This window comes from Mustela nivalis, assembly GCF_964662115.1.
Source record: "Mustela nivalis genome assembly, chromosome: 3".
Lineage (NCBI taxonomy): Eukaryota > Metazoa > Chordata > Mammalia > Carnivora > Mustelidae > Mustela > Mustela nivalis.
Genome location: NC_139022.1, coordinates 98,940,725 through 98,959,334, shown reverse-complemented (window position 1 = coordinate 98,959,334; position 18,610 = coordinate 98,940,725). Strand labels below are relative to the sequence as shown.

The 18,610-nt window shown below is 43.0% G+C and overlaps 1 protein-coding gene and 1 pseudogene across 8 annotated transcripts in view; both read left to right on the top strand.

Annotated features, from left to right (window-relative positions):
* Positions 1 to 18,610, top strand: part of SH3RF2 (SH3 domain containing ring finger 2) — a 128,581-nt gene that overhangs the window by 35,782 nt on the left and 74,189 nt on the right. The gene's annotated exons all lie outside the window — the stretch shown is intronic.
* Positions 96 to 18,196, top strand: LOC309861926 (ATP synthase F(0) complex subunit C2, mitochondrial pseudogene; annotated as a pseudogene). Its single transcript has 3 exons — positions 96 to 99; positions 1,630 to 1,764; positions 17,692 to 18,196. The product of its transcript is annotated as an ATP synthase F(0) complex subunit C2, mitochondrial pseudogene (transcript).

Here is an 18,610-nt window from a genome sequence, read left to right as displayed (position 1 = left end):
TCTGGGTTGAGTCTATCTCTCATTATGATCTCTAATTATGATTTTATTGATCGCTAAACTGGGAAAGTGGTACTCGGGAATTGGGGGCTACAAAGATGGGTAAGATTTAATATGGGATTGTGGGGCGCCTGGGTAGCTCAGTCAGTTAAGCGTCTGATTCTTGATTTTGGCCCAGGTCGCGATCTCAGGGTTGTGAGATTGAGTCCCCTCTCAGGTTCCCTGCTGGGTCTGGAGCCTGTTTAAGATTCTCTGTCTCCTTCTCCCTCTTTTTCTCCTTTCCCCCACCACTCACTCACATACTCTACCTCTCTTAAAAAAAAAAAAAAAAAAAAAAAAAAAAAAAGAAAGAAAGAAATGGGATTGCAATTGTCTACAAGAATTCATATTCCTGAATATTCCTGGAATCATAGTCCCTTATTTCTTCAAACAAAGTAAGCCCAAATGATATAAACCGGCAGTACATTTTAAGCCAAGAGTGCCTCTCTTATCTCCCAAACCCAGGATTATAGAAGTGGTCCACCAAGGTCCACTGGCCTCATTTAATTCCTTGCATACACCATTGGCTGGGTGTGTTCCTGGAACATTGCTGTAGGGAGAAGAAGTTAAATCTGTACAAACTTGGGATAGCCAATCCCCTTCCTAGCTTCTCTAGATTCCTTTGAAATGATGGCCATAGGTCCGTTTTTTCCCTCCTATTTTATTTTTAAATTATTTTTATTAACATATAATGTATTGGGCGCCTGGGTGGCTCAGTGGGTTGAGCCGCTGCCTTCGGCTCAGGTCATGATCTCAGCGTCCTGGGATCGAGTCCCGCATCGGGCTCTCTGCTCCACAGGGAGCCTGCTTCCCTTTCTCTCTCTCTGCCTGCCTCTCTGCCTACTTGTGATCTCTGTCTGTCAAATAAATAAATAAAATCTTAAAAAAAAAAAAAACATATAATGTATTATTTGTTTCAGGGGTAGAGGTCTGTGATTCATCAGTCTTAGACATTTCACAGCACTCACCATAGCACCTACCCTCCCCACAGGTCCATTTGTATATGGACTTCCTTTGTCTTCCTACTTTCTCACCCATCTAAGGGTTTACAATAAGTGAGAAACTTACGTTTGAAGACTAGAATGGGAAAGTGGCGCTTCTAAAAGCAGCAGTCATATTCTGATCAGGAACAGTAATTCAGGGTTTACCTCATTTTCCTTCCTGGTTTTGTTTTCTATAATATTTTGGAGGCTGGAGGTAGTTCGAAGAGATGAGGGGTTTTAAAAAAAATCTCTAAATTCATTAGTTGAACTCCACAGGACTGTGTGAGCAATCTCTTAATAATCCTACATCAATACGAGAGAAGTTGTAACTAGTTCACTTCATGTAATTATAGGGCAGCTTTCTGCCAGGCTTTAAAGATAGACTTTGAAATGTTTCTTTTTTCATTTGCCTCCTGCTGTGTGTGGGGAGCGGCTCAGGCTCCTGGGATACAGGCCAGAGCTAAATGGGGGCCAACTGGAGAGTGAGGCACCAAGCTTTGGTTCCTGTTTTCCTGTGCTCATACTGCTGGGAGCACAAATATCTTACCAAAACGGTCTCCTGTGGAAAGCTCAAGGCCTAGAACTCCTGTCTAAATCCTCTCATCTTTAGATCAGAGAATTGATAAAGCCACGGTCCTAATAAGCTTCTGGCAAGATGTGCAGCTGAAGGCCTCAGATTTTGTACTAGACAGTAGTTCTTCAAGTAGGGTTCCTGACCGGCAGTATGGGCCCCACCTGGAAACTGGTTGGAAATGCAAGTTATTGAAACCCACCCCCAAAAAAACTAATTCTGGGGGTCAGGCCTAGCGACCCATGTTGCAACAAGATCTCTAGGTGAATCTCACACACCCTTAAATTTTAGAACCACTTCTGGGGACAGGATGTTGAAGAACATTATCCTGCTTAGCTTTTGTCCGGGTGAGAGTCCTAACTTTTACAGATTCCAACAATGACTATCTAAACATGAAATCCTTTGGTTTGGAGTTAAGCAGAGCACGTTTTAAATTCAGGCTCCAACACTCACCAGCCATGGAGCCTGCGACGAGTTATTTGACTGCTCTAAGCAGCAGCGTGCTGGCAAGTGTTCAACAAGCAGCTGTCTGTGGGAAATGTCGTGTTTGCCCATTGCCATGGTGTGAATACTCCCATCTTGCCTAATTTCAGGCTACCCACATGATGGCCAGCCAACTTGAAAAATTCACGAAAATCGAGCCGTTAGCTCTACCCATATGAGCTGGTATCAGCCCACCACTGTCTCTGAGACTCAGTTTCCTCGTCTGTCATATTGGTAACTTCTCGTATTTACCCCATAGGATTGTTGGAATGTTGAAGTGAAAGTATAGCGAGAGTGGTTTTTCTTGAGCACTTCTGTATGCCAGGCACTTAGTAAGCATTATCTCCTTGAATTCTCACACCCATGAGATAGCTGCTGTTATTCCTAACATTGTGTATCAGAAAGAACTGAAGTAGCTAATCCGCCAGTCACACAGCCAGCTAGCAAGGGGGAGAGTCTGAGTGGGATTCCAGAGCCCGTGAAGGAGAGGCTTGTGCGTTGACTTCTCAGCACGGTGATTGGCACAGAGTGTCACCCTGTCACCTGTAGCTATTATGACAGACATGAACTTCCTAAATGCCCCTCCACGTTGGAAGGAGGGATCAAGAGTTCATACTAAGTATAACTTCTCAGCCACAGAAGCCACATTCAGTTTCTTCTGGAAGGGCCAGTGTCTCAGTTCATTTGGGCTACTATAACAAATACCACAGACTAGGTGGCTTCTAAACAGCAGCAGTGTACTTCTCACAGTTAGGAATGCTGGGAAGTTCAAGATCAAGGCACCAGCAGGGTTGAGTTCTGGTGAGAGCCCTCTTCTCGGCTTAAAAACGGTGTCTTCTCACTGTGTCCTCACAGATGGAAGGGCGAGGCGTCTCTGTGGAGTCTCTCTTGTAAAAGCCCCAATCCCATTCATAAAGCCTCCATCCCCATGACCTAAGCAGCTCCCTAAGTCCCCGCCCCCTAAGATCATTATCTTTGAGGGGTTAGGATTTGAACATATCAATGTGGGGGACTCACAGCATTCAGAGAATAACAGCTAGTTTGCCTCCTGGGACAGTTAGCTGTTGATTGCTCATAAAACAGGATGAGCGCCTATAGATAATGCACAGCCACAGAGAACACAGCAACTCAGACTCCTTTTCATGGAGTTGTAAGCTTCTCCTCCCCTCCCCAGATCAATTTGGTATATGTTTTTTCCAGACTTTATCTGTACTTGTATACCAATATATGTGTACATACAATAAGTCGTTCCTTATTGGGTCATAGTAATGCGTTTGTTTTTTTACAGTTTGCTTTTCTTTTTAACCTAAGAATACAGCATGGACATCTTTCTGACAAAAGTCCACGCCGATAGATCTCATTCTCTTAAATATGCTTAGGGTTCCACAGTAGGAACACACCGCCATTTGCCTAAACTATCCTGTACATCACCATCTTCTACATAGACTCCTGCATATAACTGTAGGAGAAATTTCTAAAACTCTAATTCCTGAGTCAAAAAGAAAATACAGTTTAAATCTTGATGAATGTACCCAAATTGCATTCTCCATGTGAAGTTTTAAGCTGCCAACATTCAAGAAGGGAAGTGTCTGTCCATATTCTCAGTGACACTCACATTCCTCAGATGATTTTTTAAAACTTTTTATTATGAAAATTTCTAAACATAAAAAGTAGAGAAATCAGTAGTAACGAACCACTGTGTAACCATCATGTGTCTTCCACAGCCATCATGAGGCCAATCTTAGTTCACCTGAACCTCACTCACCTTCTCCCCCTGCTACGTTCACGTGAGACAGAGTCAGGCTCTTTCATCTATAAACAACTCAATAGACACCTTTAAAAGGTAAAGACACAATTTTTTTTAAACATAGCCTGAATACCATTATCACATCTAAAAAGTCCTTGATATTGTCAAATATCAGTCGGTTTTCTAAATTTACCAAGGTGTTTCATTTTTTAATAATTGGTTTGCTCGAGTCAAGATCCACCAAGGTCCACATGTTGCATTTGGTTGATGTGCCTTTAAAGTCTCTTTTAAACTCTAGGTTTCAAACACACACACACACACACACACATGCACTTCCTCTTTTTTTCCTTCTCATATATAAGAGGAATTGGGTCATTTGTCTAGTAGTTTCCCATTTTGTGAATTTTTCTTATTATATCCCTGTGGCATCATTTACTATGCTCTTCAACCCTTTGTATTTCCTGTAGTTGATAATTAGATCTAGAGCTATGCTGTCCAGTAGAGAAGCCACAAGCCACGTGTGGCCATTTAACTTTAAATGGATTAAAATTAAGTAAAACCTCAAGTCCAGTTTTCTAGTCACAATAGCCACACAGCCAGTGTTCAGTAACCACATTTAGCTAGTGGCTACTGTGTTAGTACAGAATAGCCTGTTTCCATCATCACAGAAACTTCTGTTAAACAAAATGCTTCTAGTGGCATCAGTGGATCCTCTGATGACTGATAATTTTTTTTTTTCTCATATAGATTTAAGAGCAAAGATGAACACCCAGAAGTCTGTATTACTAGGCAGTCTCAGGTAATACAAGGGAAGTAGCTAACAGGTGCCAGACTCTACTCCACCTGTTTTAAGTGGCAGCTGCCTGTGTTTTCAGAAGATGATTAGATGTTTGTAATGAGTACCTCAGGTATGTAAGAGCTTTTGAGGTGCCAAAGGTCAGCAGCTCCCCAGCATGTAGGCGACCCTGATCCTGTTCTGCCTTCTCAGAGGAAAATTGAGGGAATCAACGCAAATCCATAGGACTCAGTCCTGCAATTATTATAGGACACACTGGTTCCAGAATATTCCTAAATATTTCTCTTTTCTCAGAGGTGTGGGTGCTTCTGGCAGGAGCCTTCTTTCTGACTGTGTCTTTGTCTTGGCATGTGGCTAATGAGTGTGTTTCATAGTATACCAAACAGGTTCCTCAACTAGCTTCTGTGACATTTTGCAAAGTCCAGAGGGGCCATAAGGATGTAGGGGATGTGAGCAGCTACAGCCAATAATGGAGAATTCTGGCTGGCTGGCTGGCTGGCTGGCTGGGCATTTTAGCAGGAACCTCCACAGATTCCTGATAAAACCTTAACCAAGCTATGAGGACACGGATGCTTTGCTAGGAGATAGTATAGAAAACAGAGCAGTCAGGGAGGGTGAGGAGACCATCCTTCATGGATTCATTCATTCTAGAAACCCTCATAGAGCCAGACACTGTGCTCAGCACTAGGATCAGTGGTGAGCTAGATTGAGGTTTCTGCCCTCACAAAATTTACAGTCTGATTCAGAAGACAGATCAGTACTTTAATACCATCTCTCAAATGACAGGCTGGAGATAAAAAGCACATGGGAGAGATCCCTGAGCCGAACATGGATGTGGAAGGACATATGTTTAAGCTGAGACCTAGAAGACAAGTAGCAGTTGGACAGAAAGAAAGAGTGGAGTGCAGAAAGAATACTCTGGGAAGAACTTAGCAGGCGGGTATGCATGGGGCACTGACAGGACACAAAGATGTATGGTTTGACTGGAGCAGGAAGTATGAGAAGAGAATGGCCAGAGTCAAGAGTAGAGAGCCCATCGGTTGACGAATGAAAAAAAAAAAAAGATGTGCCATATATATACACAATGGAATATTATTCAGTCATAAAAAGGAATGAAAGCTTGCCATTTGCAATGTCACAGATGGAGCTAGAGTATAATGCTAAGTGGCATAAGTCAGAGAAAGACAAATACCATATGATTTCACTTATACATAAAATTAAAGAAACATAACAATCAAGCAGAGCAAAAACACAAGAGCAAGAGAGCCAGAGCGAGAAATGGACTCTTATGTATAGAGAACAAACTGATGGGTTAATGGCGGGGGGTGGGGGGTGGGAGAGGAGAATGGGGGAAACAGGTGATGGGGATTAAGGAGTAAGTTTGTCGCGATGAGCACCAGGTGATTATGAAAGTCTTCAATCACTATATTGTACACCAAAAACTAATATAACACTGTATGTTAACTAAATGTAATTAAAATAAGACTTAAAAAAAGAAAAATACAGAGATAAGAACTAAGTAAATCCCATGGTATAAGCTGGGGCAAGTTTTTTCTTCCTATGCCTCGGTTTCTTCTCCACCAAACAGGCATAGTACTCACTATGCAATGCTGTGAGTAGAGCCCAATGGTCTAGCAGATTGCAAAAGTATTTTCCAAACTCTATTCTAAAATCCCAATTGTAGAAAGACAGTGGTTCTAGTCTGGACCAATTTTAGCTCTGGAGTATGTGTGAATTAGGGAGCTGGGTAGCGGTGTTAGAACAAGCTACATGGTGGTTCACAAAAGACCATAGTGCACATGTCTTATGTCTTCCCAGCTTCCAAGTCAGTGATGTCAGTTCGGTAGCCAAGGTAGGAGTATTTACACCATGAAAACTGGCAAACACTGCAAATCAGAGCCATTTGTTTGTTTGTTTGTTTTTGAAAGCTGATTTATCAGCACACCACTAAGTGAGGGTGAAAGTCATGAAATGAGTAATAATTGGGCAGCAATTATCAAGGAATGTCCAGCCACAACAACAAAGATTTTTGGAGAGTGACTCTTAACCACTTTTTCTAACACATGAAACAGGCCTACCCAAAGCCAGCCCTTAGGGAAGAAAACAGGAGAGCCTCTCCTCCATGCCAACCCACTCCCAGAGGTGCCCAAGGAGTGTCAGTGACAGCCAGGGCTCGGAAATGAGATTGGAGCCTCTCAGATCAACAGCTGCTAAGAGCTGCTTTCTTTGGCTCATGTGGCCAGCAGTAAATTGGATTTCAATGTTCTGAATAGGCGGAAAAAGATATCTCCTTGCTCCCTTATGCTCCCTTTCCTGGACCTGCCAGCTGGCATTTTTTGTCACTCATCATGGCTGCCTGCAGTGGAGATTATACACTTGGTGAAGAGGACATGTGGGAAAAACAGAGTCTACAACGTAGGAGTCTCTAAGGCAGGTGTCCATTGGAAAAACTGGGCTCTTGGAGATAGCTTAAAGCACATTTGAAATAATGGGGTTTTATAAAGGGTGACCCAGGAAAATACTATACTTATCTGTGGATATCTGTGTTTAGCATGCTTGCATGCTCCCAATCCTGGAGAAACCAGCTGGGCATGTTAGAAATTTATGGCAGCACCAGAGAAGGCAAAATATCCAAGTTGGAGTTCAGTTCAAATGGCACGGTGTGGTGTAATATTCCTTGATTCAATCATTCATTCATCCATTCATACATTCAACAAATACTTGTTGAGCTTCCTAGGTGCTGCTAGAATGTAAGTCCCATAAAGACAGAGATTGCGCCTCTCTTATTATAGGAACGTCAGTACATTTTTGTTGAATGAATGCGTGGAATGGCACCACTTTGCCAACTGCTAGGGGTATAAAGATGAATAAGCCATAGGCCCTACTGCTACTGAGTTCAAGTCTGGAGGGGAGACCCAACTCAGCCTTGGGGGCTGGGAGATAGTAAAGACTTTCTGAAGCCAGAGGGGCAGTGGCAAACATACTGGCACCTATCTGGGAATGACTTATGGAAGAAAAAAAAAAAAAAAACTGTTCACATAATTTGCAGTATCTTGTATTCCTTTTGGGGGGGCAGGGAGAGAGAATCTCAAGCAGGTTCCATGCCCAGTGCAGAGCCTAAAACAGGACTCAATCTCACAACTCTGAGATCATGACCTGAGCTCAAACCACGAGTCAGACACTCCACCAACTGAGCCACCCAGGTGCCCCAGTATCTTGTATTCCTAGGAGGATGACTGACTCTATCTTAGAGTGAAAAATGATTGCAAATAGTTTCTGGAATACTTCTATAGCTTAATCATCAGACATTTTCCATTTCTCGGGGACTTTTAGAAGGTTTTCCTAGATTCAGGCTTTGTACTTAAGTCACCCTGTGCCCAGTGGGACAGATGGCATGTGGGTCTTTAGCATCACTCACTCCTAACATGGGGACCAGCTCTATAGGCAGGCAGGTACTCTTCTCCAAGGTCATATCTGTCCCATTTGGTATAAATGAGAGGAGTGCTCTAAATTTTCATTTTACAGAGGCAGACAAACTGTAGATTCACAGAAGGTCCTTATGATGAACATCTTGGCTTCAAGGATGGTGGAACTGAAAGAAAAGAATTCTAACTTCCCAGAGCTTGCTGTTTCCAGCAAGGGTCATGCAGACTTTTTCCTGTGGTATCAACAAATTAAAGTGCAAATAGGTATAAATATGCACATACACAACATGCAAGTTTTAAATGATTGAGAGGAGTTAAGAAGCAAACTGTTGGAATTCAAGATGTAAATTTTAACAGGAGAAGACGAGTTCAGCCACCTTTGTGGTCCTCTTCAAAGGCATTTTCCCCAAGGTTATGGAGTCACTCACAGTTGCTTCATGCCTTACCACAATGGCCTGCTAGAGGCACCTGTACTCCACCGGCCATTCTAAGGAGGACGACGTACACAAACACCGAGAGAACAGTAGTATCATCAAGCCCCTGTTATCCAGGGCCCAGATAGCAAACCGTTACATACATTTCATTCATTTGGTTTTGTCTCTTTCATTATCTTTCTTTCTGGAGGTATTCTTGGACCTTCACCTCAGCCTCTGTTGTGTTTAGAGTAGGAAGGAATGGTAAGAATTACCATCTTTGCTTTGACACTGAAGAAAGTGAGGCTCAGAGAGTCTCAGGGCATCACTCTTGGACACGGATGTTGAAGTCATGTACCTCCTCTCGGGGCTCCCTCCATCCCCCAACGGCATGGCCTGGTTATCAGAAATGTCCGCTGTTTGCCTGGATCATACTGCCCCTAGACATTCCTCCTTCAGCGGCAGAAATCTTCACATGGGTGTGAAAGAGAGAAAAATTGTGAGGGAGAAACTCAGAGTACATGTAGCCAAGCTTTTTTTCTTTTTTCCCTTAGCCAGGGAAGGTGGCGGTGGTGGTGGTGGGAGAGTTATTGGACTCAGCCTTCCTCCCACTGCATGTGGGATTTGGCTCAGGCTCTCAAACCATGTGGAAAGAGATTCATTCACCAGGTGCCACACCTACTGGAAAGGCTCGCTCTGGAAATGAGGATAATGGAAGGGAGCAGAGTCACCTCCTGGGATGAGTGAGCAAGTTCCTGCCCTTATCCCTGAGGCTCCCATGCTCCTCCGGCCCTCCCTCACAGGTGCCTTTGCCCTCCCAGCAGAAGAGATGACAGTGGAAACACTTCGGTTCCCTGGGGAATTCAGTGCTATCCCATTGAACAGCTCTGGGACCTGGCACCCAGCCCATTTCAAAAGCAGTCCCAGGCTATTCATTAAGAACTAGCTTATGTTAGCAGCCAGGGATATGGCTATGAACATGTCTGGAATTACCTCCTGTGATAGGGGAATGAGATCACCCCAAAGCAACATCAGAGAAATGTTTGCAAGAAGAAATGAAAGCATGCTAAGGGTGACCCTAAAAAGGGGCTGAGGACAGTGAATGGTTCTTTCTCTGCCCCCCCCCACCCCCCGTATAAATCCTGCTTCTTTCACTTATTCCCTGCTATGAGAGTCTTGATAACCAAGGAAGGAGGCAGGAGGAACCAAGGCAAAGAAGCATGCCATATCCTGGGTACTTGACTGATATTTGATTAAGAGAGGAAGGCAGGAATGCCATGCCCACCGATTAAAAGTGGCAGGAGATTGATAATTAAGTATAATGCAAAGCTGTGGTGTCTCACCTCTCTATCTAGGACTGGAAGAAGAGAAGTCTGAGACAAAAGACTGAGGGAAGGTGATACATAGAGACATACATGACAAAAGTCGCCAAACAGAATAAAGTTTTAGATGTAGACATAGGGCCAATAGTAAGAATCTTCCTTATATTGGTTTCTTTCCCAGGCTTCATCATCCTATTCTTTTCCTTCGTAACACTTACTGCAAATTTTAATTTATATGTAGTTATAAGTTTAATCTTGGTTTCCACAACTAGGCAATGCCTGGCATAGCTCACCCTCCAAGGTGTATTTATTGAAAAAATGAATGAATGACAAGTAGGGCTGGAAAAGTGAGGCCAGAAGATAGAACAGTGAATTCATCTCCTCTTGACTCCTTTGGGCAAAATCTCAAAGCATCCTTATTTATTGAACACGTATTATTTGCCAACCATTCTACAAGTACTCTGTGATGTATCTCATTAGTCCTCCAAGCATACCATGAGGAAGTGTGTTCATAGGTCCCCAAGACCCCCCCCCCAGATTCAGTGATTCAGAGAATCGCTCACAGAACTCAGCAAAGCTGTTACACTCACAGTTACAACTTTTTACAGTGAAAGGACACAAATTAAAGTCAGAATCAGAAAAAAAACTTATGGGCGCCTGGGTGGCTCAGTGGGTTAAGCCACTGCCTTCGGCTCAGGTCATGATCTCAGGGTCCTGGGATCGAGTCCCGCATCGGGCTCTCTGCTCAGCAGGGAGCCTGCTTCCTCCTCTCTCTCTCTGCCTACTTGTGATCTCTCTCTGTCAAATAAATAAATAAAATCTTTAAAAAAAAAAAAAGTTAAAGAAAAAAGAAAAAAAACTTATAAGGCAAAGTCCAGAAAAGACCAGTCACAGGCTTTCAGTTGTTCTCTCCCAGAGGAGTTATACAGAACATTTATTTGACTCAGCAACAATACATGACAGCACTCATGAAGTACTGCCAACGGAGAACACTCACCCAAGACCTGATGTCTAGGGTTTTTATTGGAGGTCGGTCAGGTAGGCATGTGGTTGACTTTAGTCTCCATCCAACTCCTTGAGAGGTCAGGGTTCTACTACGTGACTCAAGCTACCCACCGTAAATCACATTGTTAGCTTAGACTCTCTGGTATGCCCCAAAGCCCCAAGTAAACCAAGTCTCTGGACAGACAGGATATTCCAAGGGCTTAGAGATTATCTCCCAGGTCAGCTGACAAACCTTTCATTGGAACAGGGAGCATCTGAATAACCCAGACTTGCTGAGGGTAATGCACAGAGAGGTCGGATGCTGGTCCCAGTTTGTGGATAACCTGAATTAAGGATCATGAAGGCCAAGTGATTTGGTCAAAGTTACAAATGCCCGAATGCAAACATCCTTCTTGATGCTAACATCTGTGTTCTGTTACACCCTTGTATCTCCCTTAAACAAGTAAAATTCTCACAGAGTATCTCATAAACCTGGCCTCAAATGTAAATGTCCAGATTCAGGGATTTCCATTGAGGAAGAGCATAATACTGTGAACCTCTGGTGGTCTCAAGCCCCCAACGAGCAGATGGTTATGATCCTGTTGAACACTGGGGGGGGGGGGGTTCTTCCTTCTCACCAGAGAAGACAAAATGTGTGCACAAGGGCCAGCCAGCACTTTCTAATGTACACTCCATTGCCCCAAATCTGTTCCAAAAGGATTATCGTGGCGAGGGAGAAAGGCAGCATGGCCCAATTGGCTAAGCAGCGAGTAGGAAGTTAGGATCTAGGACAGTTAGTTGATCCTTTGTCTCACCAGTAGGATAAAATCCACTTATCTTACCCAGCATTCCCCAAGCCTGTTCTGCTAATCCTGCAAAATGGTCCAGATGCAAATACAAAACCACATTGGCAGGTAAAGCTCCTGAGAAGCCAGTCAGCAAAGAAACCTATATGACTTTGCTTAACTCAACGTTTCCTGAACTCGAATATGGAACATTTTTTCGAATGTGTGTAGGACCAAATTATTAAAAATCAGGACAATTTGGAAAATATCGCCAAAACTCTTTTTTATTTTCCAGCTTATGCCAATAAACCTACTTCCAAATTATTGTTATCAGTTATATTTATTAACCTTGAATGTATCCCTCTCATCCAGGAATGGCAATTTCTGGATATTTCTCGATCAATTCATTCATTCTTTAAGCATTTATCAAACACCGTCTAGTCTTCAGGTCTCAGAAACAGATACAGAGGAGCTTTAGACACACATCCTGAACTCTCCAAAGAGAATTCATAGCCTAGTGCATAGTAACTTGAGCCAAAGGCTAGGGTGTTTTTTTCTTGGCTCCATTCTCTAGAGATGGGCAATCTCATGATCAGCTCAGGGAGGGAAGCAGTTAGCTCAGCATGTTGATTTTGGCCCCTCCTAATGCCAGGAGTAGAGAGAACCAGGCCAGATCCTTTCTAAAGCAGTGGGAAGTGTCACTAGTCATGGTGAAGAGCTCATTACGTGGTAATAAATGAAGTTCTCATCCCCGCTTGGCCTTTTCCTTTATACTGCAGTGGTTCTGTTCCACTTGGGCTCCTTTTCTCCTATGCTGTTATCAGTCCACATGCCTCCTTATTTTCAAATTGGAAGTAAGCTCAGAGCTCATTGGCAGCTATACCTCCTGCTGTTTCTGGATTCTAGTATTTGGAGATTTTGTTGTTAGGTAGTCTTGTTGTTTCCAGGTTCTTACTATGTGCTAGTCAGGACTTATTCAAGTGTCAGAAAATAACTCTGAAGTAGTTTAAGTAATAAACAAAACATTGCAGATACAGTCTTATTTAATGAAGTAGCCTTCAAGCACATCTGCATCTTGGCATTGAAATTTTATTGTCAAGGCTTCTATCTTTCTAGTTCTCTTATCTATCTATATATCTTTCCTCTGCCTTCTGCAGCTTCATTCAGGAATATGTGTCTATAGGTATGGAAATACCACCAGTAGTAGTCCAAGGCTTACCTACTCAAGGCTTATGATTCAAGAGAGCGTTTATATATCAAACCTCAGAGAACATTCCAGTTAGCTCTGTAGGAGGCAGTTGACTGCACTGCACAAAGCACTATGTGAGGGGCATTTGGGTCCCCTGGCTAACCCGGGCCACAAACCCCTGTGTGTGTGGTATGACTGGAGTGAATGACAGGCCTATCAGAAAATGGAGAGAAAACATGTGGTTCGTCAGAGAGGGAACGCTTGCCAGAAGTTCACTACAAACGTTCATTACTACAAAATGCTATTGCTGCTAATGTCTCTGCATGACCTCATTCCCATGTCTCTTGCATTATCCCTTCATCAAAAGCATGGCCCTTGTGGCTTTCAGACCCTACTGTGGTGACAAATGAATAGACATAGAAGTCTTGAGCCTTCTGAATTATAGAAAAGGAAAGCTCTTTAGGCACATACAGGCTTTCATTGGATTCTCTGGCTTTCAGAAAAACACCAGGAAAAAGAGTTTGGGAATGACCCAGCCTTGAGACCTCCACACCCACTTTATCCCCATTCCCCCCTCGCACGTACACCTATAGAGACAGAAAACAATTGTGAGTGATAAAAGCTGTTGCTAACAATGTCACCGGTGATAGGTGATGTGGAACTCAGAGTCATTTTTCCCCTGAGAGAACAGTTGAGAACCAGATAGAATCAACCAGCTGAGTCTCTTCAGGTGCTTAACTTTTATGTGAGGGCCCTAGAGTTCAATAATTCATGCTAATGCTTCCAGCAGCAAGCAAATTGCATTCACACTCTATTCAGATTTTGATTTTGAAACAGAGCCCCAAATGAATTTTATGATGGAAAAACATACTTGGTGACTTCAGCTGGATAAAAGAGAATGAGGGTGAGCGGAGCACCAGGCCTCGAGGTCAAGTCAGAAGAGCCAAGTCAGTCTTGGGGATACCACACATTGGCTGTGTGACCTTACATGATAACGTTGAACATCTCAGAACTTTTGTTTCTTCCTCAATACAACGGGGTGATGCCACCTGCTTTAGAGGATGTTGAGATCATATGAATGACATAATATATAGAAACTGAAGGAAAGCTATAATGGGAGACAAATTTCTGTGGTCCATCAGTACCACAATAAATGTTAATTGCCTTCCTCTCTTCAGATTCTCTCCCCCTCACTCTGCACCTGACCCTGCCCAACTCAGTTTACAACAGGAAGCCAGTGGTTCCTGTAAGTATGAATGTAGAGCTGAGAATACCAGGGCAGACTGAAGAGAAAGAAGGTGTTAAAAGTGGATTGACCGTATGCTTCCACAATACTTAGCTCTACTGAGGGGAGATGGAAGAAAGACAAAGATGGTCAAGCACTTAGTACTGTCTCAGGGTTTCAGAGTTCATGCATCTACACAGAGATTTAAGTACTGTACGCATTTTCAGTTTTAATATACTTGCTTAGTAGTCATTAAAATACCCTGCCACTTGCACTGGAATGTCTTCCAGAAAAGAGAGAAAAAAGGCAGATTAGCCATTCACAAAGCCTACAGTGAAACTCCATTGCTCCCATTTTAGTTAGAATAAGACCAGGGGCATCAAACTTGGATGCTAAGGGAGCTTGGTAAAAATACAACCAAGAGATTCTGGTCAAAGAGGTTTAGAGATGAGGTCCAGGAATCTGCATTTTGGACACCTCCAAGGATTCTGCTATAGGTCAACCACAGACTTGAATTTGAAAAACACTGGCTGAGTGTTTAAGAGCTTCAGCTCCTCAGGATAGACAAATCCCACCTCAAATTCTAAACCCGCCACAGTCTACTTTCAGTTTTCTAATCACAGTTCGTCATGAGATTAAATAAGATCTATTGTGGAGTACCTAGCACAATGCCTGACATATGGGAAGGAACACTCACTAATACTAGCTATTGATACTATCATTATTATGCAAAGTTAAGGGGGCTTTAATGTTTTTCTTTCCTTAATTTTTTTTCATTCTTCCTTCCTTTTACAAATGCAAAATAACCATGCCTTAGGCAAGATGGATATTTATTTAGGTTCCAGACAAAAGTCTAGAAGTCAAAGTAGTCCAGGAATTGTCTGGCAGCTCTACAATCCAGACTACTTCCTTCCCTCTTTCCCTGTGACCTTCATCTTCATTGTTCAATATGGCAGCTAAAACTCCAGCAATCATGTCTGCATTTCACATAGCAAAATGCAGGAAAGGAAAGAGAAAATCAGTCTCTCCGGAACGACATGTCCTAAAAGTTGCTTATACCCCACTAGCCAAAAACTTAGCTGCCTGGGGGAGGCACAATTCCAAATGTGACAAGTGTTCAGCTTGGCCATGTAACCCCCCAAAAATGTGATTTATAATACATCGGAAAACTGGAAGGAGAGGGGACAACTATTAAACTAGGAGTTTAACATATTCAGGCCATTCTTCAGCTTCTACTTGATAACTTGATTATTTCTCAGATAAGAAACTTCTCCAAGAAGGTAGTTGCATGGTTAGTTGATGATCCTACTCAGTTTGGCTTATTTTCTTCCTAAATTGCTTCCATATCTTTCACTTCTCATTCCCCAGTTTCATTCATTTTCTTTCTACTGTCCACTTTTTTTCAAAAATTTTAAAGTAGTTTTGCACACCCAACTTGGGGCTCAAACTCATGCCCCAGAGATCAAGAGTTGGATGGTTTACTGACTGAGCTAGCCAAGCACTCCCCTACTGTCCAATTTTAATAGACAATATAATTATTTCATTGTAGAAGAGTTAGAAAATATGGCTAAGCACTTAAGGAAGCCATTTTTTTAATATTCAAAAGTATCAACACTTAGCAATAACCACTCTGAAAATGCTGATATAGGGGTGCCTGGGTAGCTCAGAGGGTTAAAGCCTCTGCCTTTGGCTTAGGTCGTGATGGGATCAAGCCCCACATCGGGCTCTCTGCTCAGTAGGGAGTCTGCTCCCTCTCCCTCTGCCTGCCTCTCTGCCTACTTGTGATCTCTGTCGAATAAATAAATAAAATCTTTAAAAAAAAATGCTGATATAGCCATCCCAGGTAAAAATATACATAGATATTTACAATGAAAGCCTAGTTTTTATTTATAACAAAAACAACTGTTTTTAACCTCTTCTATTATACTTAGTACATATCATGAGTAATTGTCAATGTTATTAATTATAGATCCACATCATCAATTTTAATGGCTACAGGGTTTTCCATAATTTATTCAACCAATTCCATTTATAATATCCACAGCACTGTGCTAAACCTTCTAGTGCACACGTCTTCACTCATTTGTCCACTAGTTTCCCAAGGATGAGCTGCGTTCCTGTTGGTTTTCTATCTCCCTGGGCTCTCCTTACTGTGTCCAGGGTCTAGCGGGAAAAAAACCACTGCTCTAACATCCCATCAGCAAGGGACTGCTCAGGTCTTGTCTCTACCTCTGAAATGCTTGAAATTCCTTTTCAAATGAACATTGCAGACTCAGAAGGTTCCCGGAGAACTGAAATACTGCCTGCTTACATCCCCTTATGAATAGCAAGATTGCCCCTGAGAGAGGGGGCTACTTTCCCCCACTGCTGAGGGAAGCACAAAATACAATACAATCCCAGGTATCATGAAGGGCTAATAAACGTAAGTTACTAGAACTTACAGTCTGGGGTGCCTGGGTGGCTCAGTACGTTAAAGCCTCTGCCTCCGGCTCAGGTAATGATCTCAGAGTCCTGGGATCAAGCCCCACATCAGACTGTCTGCTCAGCAGGGAGCTGCTTCCCCCCGCCCGCCCCCCCGCCTGCCTCTCTGCCTACTTGTGATCTCTGTCAAATAAATAAATAAAATCCTAAAAAAAAAAAAAAAAAAGAACTTGCAGTCTGCCACTCCTGACTTCAAGCAAAACCATGGCTGTTTCTGCGTGTAGAAACCAGTTCCAATTAGAAAAAAAAAAAAAAAAATGCACTTTACTGAAACAATTATTTAGAGAGACAACTAACAAATGACAGTTCTTTAGCTGATTTTTTTAAAAAGCAGTGATTGATTTCTGACTAATTCTTTGTCTCAGTGCTTCCTAATGATCCAAACACTCTAATAACATTTACACTTTTTGGAGGCGGCTGAAGACAAATTATGTTGCATCACTGCCATATAGCACTTTCTTTTTTTTTTAAATTACCTTATTTAACCCACTGAGCCACCCAGGCGCCCCTTTAATTACCTTACTTATATATATATATTTTATTTTAGTAACCTCTACACACAATGTGGGCTTGAACTCAGAACCCCGGGATCAGGAGTTGCATGGTCCTCCAACTGAGCCATCCAGATGCCCCTCCTATAGTACTTTGTATTTTCAGGGACTTTTCGCCTCAATTTACTTCCCATCAACACTGAGGAATAGGTAGAACTGATATCATTAGCCTTTCCTTATTATAGCCATCCTGTAACAGATGTCATTTAATGGGCCCGTACTATGTATCAAGCAATATGCTAAATGCATTATAAATATTTAGGGCACCTGGGTGGCTCAGTTGGTTAAACATCTGCCTTCGGCTCATGTCATAATCCCAGGGTCCTGAGATCAAGCCCTGCATCAGGCTCCCTGCTCATCAGAGAGCTTGCTTCTTCCTCTCCCTCTGCCCCCCGCTCCCTGCTGGTGTTCTCTACTTCTCTCTTTCTCTCTCAAATAAATAAAATCTTTAGAAAATGCATTATAAATATCTATTCTTCATGACTACCCTAATGAAGTACATATTCTGTTATTACGCCATTTTATAAATAGATATGATTTATGACAGATTAAATGACGTGACTACGGTCACATGAAAGGAAAGAGGTAGAGCCAGAATTCCCAATCAGTATTCAGGCCCCAAAAAGAGTCACTGACTCACTCAAGTCCACACAGTTGTGAAAGTCCAAAATCCTGTTCCCTGCATTGTGATTAATAACAGGGGCTCTGGCCCCCGCCCCTCTCTGTCTTCTCTGCTCTGGGAGCAGCTCTTCTGCCAACAGCCCCTCATCCCCTGAAAATGTACACCGCTACAAAGTTCATCTCCACCCACTTCTTGGTAAGGAGCACCGCTAAGCGTTGAGCTGGTCACTAGCTACAGTGGTGCTAAAACCCCTGGAGACACTTATAAGACCCTCAGCAGCTTGACAGCCCCACGTCCCCTGACCTCACTCATTCCTAGCCACAGCTTCCCAACCAGCGCCATTGCAAGTGACATCAACACAGCAGCCAAGTTCATTGGGGCTGGGGCTGCCATGGTGGGGGGGGGGGGTCTGGCGCTGGAGCTGACTTTGGGACTGTTTGGGAGCCTCGTCATTGCTTATGGCAGGAATCCCTCTCTGAAGCAACAGCTCTTCTCCTGTGCTATTCTGGGCTATTATGCTCTCTCGGAGGCCATAGGGCTCTTTTGCCTGCTGGTGGCCTTTCTCATCCTCCTCACCATGTGAAGGAGCTGTCTCCACCTCCCTTAGGTTTTCCTCCAGTGTCTCATCTGCCCTATATGTTCCTTTCCCTATACCTCCCCAGGCAGCCTGCAGAAAGTGGTTGACTCAGGGTTTGACAGAGGGACGACAAATAAACACAGTATTAATAAGAAAAAAAGAAAAGAAAAAAGAACAGGGACTCTGAAATCCTGTAGCCTGAGGTCAGACCCTGTATCTTTGCTTTCCCAGCTGGGTCACCATAGGCAAGGTACTAACCTCCTCTGTGCCTCAGTGGCCCTACTTAGAAGAGGAGGTAATAAGAATGTCTATCTCAAAGGTTCAAGAAGATGATCCACATCCAGCACTTAGCACATGGGAAGTGCTCCGTGGTCAGTTTTACTGTTATTCCTTCTGTCCTCCTTGCCTGTGAGCTAAGGA